This window comes from Tyto alba, unplaced genomic scaffold, assembly GCF_018691265.1.
Source record: "Tyto alba isolate M040663 unplaced genomic scaffold, T.alba_DEE_v4.0 Super-Scaffold_2, whole genome shotgun sequence".
NCBI classification, from domain to species: domain Eukaryota; kingdom Metazoa; phylum Chordata; class Aves; order Strigiformes; family Tytonidae; genus Tyto; species Tyto alba.
In genome coordinates, this window is record NW_024881282.1 from 47,443,841 (window position 1) to 47,453,637 (window position 9,797).

A 9,797-nucleotide genomic window follows, 5' to 3' on the forward strand; every position below is an offset into this window, starting at 1 on the left:
GACAACACCTCTGGCAAGAAAATGGACAGACAGAATCTCTTCTATTCACAATTTTGGAGCAACTTTGCACTTCTGATTGAGTGCTTAATATGTATTTATATATAATAAAAACGTAGATGCTTTATTCTTGAAAAATATAAGCAAATACATCCTCAGTTTTGCAGAGGATACTATCAACACTGCTCACACTGAGGCTGAAGCACAACAAAGGTCCCTGCAAGGTCTCCAAGGGCAGGCAGCCGTTGGAGCACTGCTGGAAGCAAAGCAGCCAGCTAGTTCTGACATGAGCAGGACTGCTCTCCTGTTGTCTCTTCTAACAAAATAATAATTTTTCTTTGCTTTCCCTCCACCCCATGCAGCATAAAAAATCATATAATTATTTTGAGAGCCATCACAACAATGTAGTCTGTATCTCATAAAATTTTTGTGATTAGCCATTTGCCAAACAGGAAAATGAATATGAGATTCTTCGTTAGGTTACCATCAGTGAGATAATGAACTTGGGCAAATATATCATGATCTGGTGTCACTGCACCAGCTAAGAGGATTAACTGGCTGGTTTTATCCCTGTTGGTCCTACTTCAAAATCCTACATGTGATTATTGTAAATAGCTTAGTATTTTATTCGGCAGAGTGATATAGGTATATTTGTGTACATGTAAACTTCAATCTCTCTACCAGATAAGGGACAGACAAGCTCTTTTTGAGGCAACACAGATTTTTCTGTATTGAAGAGGAGTAGTGGAGAAGAAAACATAAGAAACATTTGATTCTTAATTTTTTCTATCATTAAACATGACATATAACTGAAAAGGTAATAAACATGATAATGAGTCTGGCAAATTCAAGAAATTATCTCTAAATTTGAGGTGAATTGCTGAATTAATGTGAAGAAGTGAGTGGTGTATTCATATACAGTATCCAACTGCCTCTGCTAAAGAGCTAAAGATTATCAACTATCTTTATGATGTGTGAAAAGCAAAGTTAAGCCTCACAGTAAAACACAGCAGAAGGTATACTAGTAGATCAGAAGTATTCAGGAATATGCAGAAATTTGGTTGGTTACATTAATAAACTGCTATAATGCTTTCTTGCACTATTTTGATGTGTATCAATTAGCACTATCCCTAGCAATTCCCAAGCCTGGCTTAGATAACATGTGCTCCAGAGAATGGTCCCACAGGCTGCAGGCTCACAGAAATTTCTTTTCCCAGGTCTGGGGATGGGCATGCTGTGCCAGTGCCTCTGGGCCCGCGAATGTTTCTGGGCACATTTAATTGACCTGCATATGAAGTCTACAGCAGCTGAGACACATGGTAATACAGAGATGAAAAATAATGACATCGTGAGATCAAACTAGAAGCTTGCCTCAAGAACATTTTCAAATTTATGTCGTGCCAAACTCTAGTATTATTCTATAGAATTTGCATGATGTAAAGATGACTATATTCCTAAATATCTCTGCATATGGTTTTGCAGTTTATTATATCTGCTCCATGTAAAGGGTCCTTTATTTCAATACCATCCACTGTATGATTGCATCCTACATTCTTGTGAGCATACCCAGTGACACAGTCACAATCCAAGGGTATAAAAGAATCCAAACAGCAGTAAAAGCCAATTCTTCCAATGGTTTTAAGCAATATTAACAACATTAAAGAGTTCCACTGGCACGGTTTCCCCTTATAACTGTTGCCAGGAGCTGTATCCACATTGGTGTATAGGCAAAACACCTCTTCTGCAGTCCTGCGTTGTTCAGACATCACAATTCCAATGTCAGTGATTTTTTTCTTTACTGATTGTAAATCAGTAGAAGCCATGTATTGAAGCCAGATGCAATGCTAACCTTGCCTCTGTGGGTATTCTGCCTTTCCTACCCTACTTCCTTGAGAATCGGTATGTATCTGCAAGTTTACAAGCACACAAATATTCTTAAGAGTGGGGAGGTTTGGTTAGATTTTTTTTTTTTTTTTTTTTTCTGGGTGGAGGGGGGATTGATAAAGGATTTTCATGCCTTGTTAAACCAGACTCTATTTCAGCATATTCCTTCCCTTCTCTTAACACAGAGCTACTTTGTGAATAATCCTGTGAAGCTTGTATGAAACAGTTGCAAGAAGGAGGTAAGGAGCTTCTGTAGCTAGGTGAAGAGCACAAGGCTTGGTCACAAATGATTAGGACAAACTATAAAAACTGCTGATCACAGAATGAGTCATCATGGTTGTCTAAATTAGGGGAAACTGAGTCAAGGTTACTGATGATGCTTTGCCAGGTTTCCCTGTGGACTGGTAACAGCAGCCCATCTCCTCCAGAAACATCATTTAGCTCTTGGTGGTCAGCTGGAAAGCATCCTAGAAAACTCCTTGTTATATAGTGCTTAATATCTAGCAAATCATTATTTTTCCTGATCTAAGACTGAACTGATCATCTAGGGCTGGATAGCAAGGCACTGACATAGATGAGTACATAACTGCCTGAGAAAAATAGCCCCCTTCCTAACAAGTTGACTCTGAATGCTACATGCCCCTCCTATCTTTCACTACAATTGCTAATTTACTAATGTCCAAAAAGCTGAATTTTTCTCTTCCTCTGTCAACTATTTAATTTCAGAATGTTAACCCAATTGTAAACTTGTGGTCCAGTTCTGTATACTGCAGTAGCATGGGAATTACTTTGCTTTAACAAGGCCCCCTGCATTATGCTTGAAGCAAATACATTTCTTTGGTTTCCCAGAACCCTTAATAGAGCTTCCTATAAACATGATGGCACTTGCTGACAGAAAAGCTATTCAGAGGGCATGCTCAGAGCAAATGCATGCAGCAAAACATCTAACACATCCAAAAGGAATTATATCACAGAGGGCACCTCAGCATGTTTATCCTTTCATGGAGTGCTAGTAATCTGTTTTTTCTACTTCAGTAGTTTAACAGTTCTTTGCAAGTGTGAAAGGACAAGACAAATTTTTATTATGTGGCATATATAATTCATATTAAATGTAAAAAATATTAGACATAGCCTTTCCTAAAATCCTTCATTTCAGTCATTATCAGAGCCTATGTATGGGTGCACCAGAAAAAGGGATTCAACTTACAGACACACAAGGTAGTACTTATACTTTACTTACACAATAAAATGCAGGCCAGTCATGCTTGTTCTACCATAAATGTATTTTTCTTTCATGACTGGAACAAGTTATTCAAAGAAGTTTTAAATTCTTTATTAGCAATTACCCTGGACGCATGGCGTTAGGATGCATCAGAACAAGAACTCTGCAGGAATACAGTGGAATTCAGCCACACCTGAAATGAAGTATGACAGCACAAGCCTGGCTCTCCCGAGTGATGGAGCTGGCAGGAAAATATGTCTATAAGCCACTTTGGGGTTATGGAGACCAAGAAGGTGTATGAACAGGAATGCTTCACCTCCACTCCCTCAGAGAACCAAGCCTTAGGTACCACACCAGAGTGCTTGTTCAATCAGAACATTCAAAGCAATGCAGAAGGAGAGGTCAGGTAGAGTTATCCTCATAGCTCAAAGATGCCTCTTAGCTTAACAGCCTTCATAATGCAAGATCAAATAGGAAAGCTCTATTCATTCAGTCAAGAGATTCTGTACATTTTCCAGTGAGATTCAAACTACTGAAGTTTTGTCTCTTCAAATTCTGTAGTCTCTGAATAAGATGTAGGTATTAAGTTTTTCAATCTCACAATATAGTCATATGATTCTGCTTTTTTTTATTCCTTTTAGAGTCTTAGAAATTCATCCATGTAATAAGCTCCCCAAACTCATGCTATTTATTACAATGCTTACAAATCAGAAAACTACATTTTCAGTGCTTTCTTTTGATAGGTACCAACCATTTCAGTAGTATCTCTCTCTTCGCAAAGAAAGATGCAAAACATGCAGTCTGTACAGTCTGTAGTGGAGCCTGGATGTTTTCAGAAGAATTTTAAAGGAATGTTTTCCCATCCCATCCCGGAATTGATCCCAGTCCTACACTTAAAGAAATAGGTCAGCAAGAGATGCATTGCCTGGGGTCCTTATTATTCTTCTGCTGCAGTAGAACAGAAGCTATCTTCAAAAGATGAAAAAGACAGAAAATTCTGTTCTAATAGATCTAAATTTAAAAGCTAACACTACAGATCTTGGTACAACAGACAAGAAGCTGACTCGCAGCTGACCTCTCTGTCCCAGCCTCTCCCCTACTCTGGGACTTTTGGTATCGGTGTCAGTACAGACCATTACAGATAAACACAGGCATAGGCAGAGAAATTTGAAGAAGTTGTCAAGAAGTTCAAACAACAGGCCTGTTTCTTAGGGAATAGCAACCGTCCAGGTCATACAGATACTAGTTTCCATTACTGTGCTCTAGACTTTTCCATCCATCTGTAAGTTTTGACTTCTGATGGAATTTTTTTTTTTTTTTTTGCATGAATAGCATTGGTGTAAATTCAGGGACAAAGAGTTGAGTTACCAAGCAGAGAGGATGTTGGTTTCACAAATATATGACAGTAAAGGTAAAGGGTTCTTAGAAAGGCCTCGGACAAGAGAGAGGTGGGTAAGGGGTAATTCTGCTGGGGCAGTGTCCTGAGCACAAGGAGAAAGTGGAAGAAGAGCTGTTACAATTAGTGGAAGCAGAGAGTGGCAGCCAACGGCAACCAGTTTCTTACCTCCTGGACAGTCCAGTGGTACACAGCAACTTGCCTGTAGGGTGTTAATCAAAGGACATGGTTATGACATTGAGAAGAGCTCACACTGAGGGCTCATAAAGCTGATAAACCTTCCAGAGAGCAAACCTAGACATGCACTGCCCATTCAAATTGCACACTACTGCATAAATCGCAGAGGTATAAAGAAGAAATTGAGAAAGGAAATGCAAAATCAAAACTGCTTGAATCTCAAGGTCCAGAACAAATGGAATATATTTTAGTTTATACTTTAGTATATTTATACCTGCTTTGGGTACTAAAGTAATGAATTCTTGTTACTTAATGTTGTGTTGAACTAGGTGACAGTTGACTTCTGTCACCTACTTCAGTGGCAGGGTCAGAGCTATATTGAATTCATGAAGTCAGACATCTTTATGCTCGGCTATTAAATTTACAGCCTCTTACTCCTAACTATACCCCAGAAAAGCACAACAGGATGATGTATAGAACAAACAAACAAACAAACTAGTTATAGCCATTCTTGTAAAGGCTAGGGAGAAAAAAAAAAAAGAAAAAAAAAAGAAAACCTGGAAATGCAGAGACTTTCTCTTAGAGATAATCTTCAACTTTTTATACAGGAAAACCCTGTGATAAGGTTCTGCAGTTTCAGATTTCACCTAACTGTAGAAAAGGAGTGAGCTTTTTTCTCAACTGTTGTGTGAGCTAAACTCTCAGCTGGACTGCAAAACTCACAGTACAGAGCTACAAACAAAAAGAACTGTACATCTGCTGGAGTGGTTCAAGTAGTTCTCCACTCTGATTCAGTCTTGGGGGTCCTGCATGTGTTTTCCTATGTTTTTCTCAGCCTTTGCAGAGTCTATCTGAGAGCAGAGTGCTGAGGGTCTAAGCAATACTCCCCAGTACCCATTTCTAAATGGGATATAGAAATAGTGATTTCTTGGAAAGAGCATTTCTGTCATTCATGTGTCACATCTAGTAGAACAAAGCTTCCATTGATTTATAGCAACAAAGCCACCACTTTTTCAGAGCATGACATTTACTATTATCTCTCTGCAAAGCACAAGAGTCTCAGGGCAATGAAAAGAAGACTTGAATATCGATTAAAACAAACTTGATTCATTAAAAATACTGCTGACATTTCCACTGATCTGTGGTATTCGTTTCCTTCACATTAAACAATGTAGTCATTTAAAACTCTTAAGGTCACTGTTCTATAAATGTGCTGTGTTTAAGGTACATCCATTTATCCATTCTTTGGCCTGAAGAGAAAAAAAAAAAAAAAAAAGAAAAAAAGGGAAGAGGAAACAAATAGGGGTTGGGTGCCACAACTTGCATTGCTTCCTCTGCTCTAGAGCTGAGTTTCCTTCTGATGAGAAGGAGAAAAAGATTTCCTGGTTAGACATATGCAGGTAGTTCACATGCAGACTTTCTTGTTAAATAAAGTAATGACAAGACTTCACTCTGTTAGGTCTACTTGTTTATTCATCCCTGATGTCACTTTAAAATTGTCGTTACAGAAGGAGGTCCAGCAAAGTGCTGCCAATGCCCACACACTTCAGAACGAAACCTTAAGGCAGATCTCCTGTGAGTCCAGCTCCTGGAACCCATCAGCAGCCTCATCTGCCAGCAATTCAGCTCTTCAGCAGCATACAACTGCACCCTGTTCCCTGCTGAAAGTAAGATTTAAGATTTTTATGACTTAACAGTACAGTTCCCACAATTTCAGTACGCAGCATGGAACAGTTTAATTCAATGTTTGTTTTACAATTAAAGGGGGAGAACATACTTCTGGAGAATTTCCCATATCCAGTAGGGTTACTGCCTCAGGAAATGTTAGTAACAGCCTAAATGTGCAACCTTTGTCATAAGCATTACTCACACTCTAAAATGCCAAGACTGTATCAATTGTTTGACTTCACTTCTAACAGAGTGATGGTATTCTCTCCTCGGAGGAAGACAAATACCTCCATTAGGCAGAGGTCCTGGAGAGTGAGAGAAGACAGTCTCTCACTAGGGAAGCTGCTTTATAGCTCACAAGTCTTTCAAAAAGGGCTGAAAGGCAGATATATGCTTGTAATGATCTAAAGGAAACATAATCTTTGGAAATTTTTGGCTCTGGAAAAATCAATAGTTAAGGATTCAGTTGGCTGTAGAGGAATTTTATAATTTTATCAGCCCAAAACTTTTTCTGAACACTTTTTTTTTTTTTTTTTTTAACACAGATTTTTCTTTCACATAGGCTTTAATATTTGTATCACTGAGCCAACAGCGGTTTGGTCTTGACATATATACTTGCAGTTATGTTGGAATTTGACCTGAGCCTTCATGTGACTTCTTGGCGACAACTGGATATTCTAAAGCCTTACAGAAGAACCCATCTGTTTTTGAAGGTCAGGGAAAAGTTATTGAAATCACCTGTTTTTTCATTTGTCTGTATATTGACTAATGTAAATCTCCTAAATACTGAGACAAAATGCTTTTGAAGGGGCACTAACTAGGTGAGATTCTGATTTCCTCTTAAACCTTTGCTAAATAATAAAGCCTGAAAGACCAGAAGCATTATTTTTACACTGGGATGGTCTGATAAAAGGCTAGAATCAGGAAGATAAGAGAAAACCTAACCATGATAGAATTTGCTCTGATGGCTCCAAATGATGTTTGCCTTTTGATAAGTGTGTGTGATCTTCATTTGTTTGTTGATCAAACCCTCATGTGCCCAAGTGTGTATATTGGAAGCAGAACTAGTGCAGGTCGTCATCAGTCACTAGACTCTAACATGCAACCCAGGATATTTCTGAGTATATGCATGGCCTATCTCTCAAACAGCTGATGAATTGTCACTGTGTAAACTTTTGTGAGCAATTTCAGAATTTATAGCATCTAAATGGAAGGCAAATTGCTGCACAAAACATTTAGCAGACAAATTGGTCTATGTTTCCATACACAAAGCACACTTTGAAAGTCATCTATGGGTTGATACTTGATAAGCACACTGACACCAAAGAAAGTAGCATAGAACTTCTGAGGGGATGATCTTTTATTATTATCATTATTAACAGAACTTTGAAAGGATAATTTTTTTATTATTATCATTATTAAAAACAGCCATTAATTATTCTATTCCTGGTTCTTCCAATAATAAAGTCTGCCCTAACATCATTTATCAGTGTTTTTTGTTATAATCCCACTGTTGCAGCTAGATAATACAGCATGTTAATTATTATGGTTATCATTCAAGCATGATTTCAAAGCATTTATGTCCACACAGATTTGAGTGATCTAGGAAATAAATAAATAAATAAATAAATAAATAAATAAATAAATAAATAAATAAATAAATGGAAATTTATCTATCTTGGTGAATTACATCTGAAATAGAGATTTAATCCTCCTAGGGACATTTTAGACTGCCTGAAAGAATACAAGAAATACAAAATCTTTTTCCAACTGTGCCATAGTTGAAATTGGAAATAGAATCCAAATGATTTGAAAACTCAGAGTACTCAGAGTAATTCTTTATCCAGGGGAACTTCAAAACGTTTCTTAACATACTTCACCAAGTCTGTTCCTTACCAGACTTTCTTCCTCTTCCCATTTTGTACATGGATTAGGACCTACTGCTATAAGGTACTAGAACTAGATCAAATGTAAGGTGAAAATGTACCACAATTTCCAGAAGTAAGACAGGAAATTTTTCCTTCCTTTAAGAGCAAAAATTTATCCCCTGTAAGGATACTCAGGATCTGGCCGTTCTATTTTAGGGTTGTATGGGGTTTTATTTTATATTTTTGTCTTTCCTATGATATGATATTACAAAATGCATTCAATAGGTAAAAATTGGCTGATATTTCTAGACATATCCTTAGAGATTGAGGGAATCTTAGAGAAAAAAAAAGAATTACTGACTAGAAATGTAAATGAAATATTGGCCTAATGCTAGAGAAAAAAAGTCAATTTTTTAAATGCTTAAACATATAGATGTATACTCATACTAAATTTCTAGAAGTGAACACTTCACGTAGCTTGAAGCAGAATAATTGATTTTAGTGAAAAAGTATGTATGGCCTTACTTTCCTAAAAATATCTAAGGAAAGAAATCTCCTTCTGCAGAGCTCAGAAAAGGAATCAGTTTAGTTTCTGAAAACTTTTCAAGCTGGAAATCAGTGACTTAGACCTGGTTGGCAGCCAACCACAATGCAGCAGCTCTCTCTCCCTTCCCCTCCAGCAATGAGAAGGGACAGAGAGCCAGGCTTGGGGTTCGAGATAGGACTCGGATGGGGAAAAATTCCCCTTTATGATCATGAGCAAAAGGCAGACTCGTTAGGGGAAGGAAAAAAACATACATTTATTACAGACACTAACAACACATAACAGAGTAGGACAGTGAGAAGCATTGCCACATCTTGAGAACACCTTCCCCCCACCCCTCCCTTCTTCCTGGGCTCAGCTCTGCTCCCGGTATCTCTACCTCCTCCCCCAGTGGCACAGGGGTAGGGAATGGGGGGTGCAGTCAGCGCTGCCACTTCCTTCATCTTCGGTGAGGGGAGTGTCTGAAACTTGTTCCTCCTGCTCCATCGTGGTCCCCCTCTCACAGGAGACAGTCCTCCACAAACTTTCTCCAACATGAGTTCCTCCCATGGGCCACAGCGTTCCCCACACTACTCCGTCATGGGTCACCAACTTTCTCCGACTGGATTCCCTCCCACGGCTGCAGCCCTTCCCGAGCTGCTCTGGCGTGGGACTCCCCTGCATGCTGCAATCCTCCCAGCACTGAATTACAGCAGCGGGGCTACCTTTTCCCACGAGACCCCGGCCTTCTTCGGGCAAAGAACCTTGATCATCCGCGCAGGAGCAACAGGCCACAAATCAATGTCTGCTCCACCGTAGATCTCCATGGGTGGCAGGGGGGGGCCACCCTGCCGTCTCACCACAGGATACAGGGGGGTCTCTGCTCCGGCACACCTCCCCCCTCCTTTCTTCCTCCGTTCCTCCACTGACCTTGGTGTTCACGCAGCTGCAGCAACTCCTCCTCACAAGTCCGACTGCCCATCACCACGTCCCTTCTTAAATACGTTATCGCAGAGGTGCAGCCGATTGGCTCAATTTCCCAAACAGAAGTGGAGCTGACTT

General features: G+C 39.2%; 1 long non-coding RNA gene across 1 annotated transcript; it reads left to right on the forward strand.

Annotated features, from left to right (window-relative positions):
- Positions 1–1,220: 1,220 nt before the first annotated feature.
- On the forward strand, positions 1,221–7,805 carry LOC116963369. Its single transcript, XR_004408123.2, has 4 exons — positions 1,221–1,316; positions 2,067–2,120; positions 6,185–6,343; positions 6,907–7,805. It is a non-coding gene; the product is annotated as an uncharacterized LOC116963369 (long non-coding RNA).
- The last annotated feature ends 1,992 nt before the right edge of the window (positions 7,806–9,797 follow it).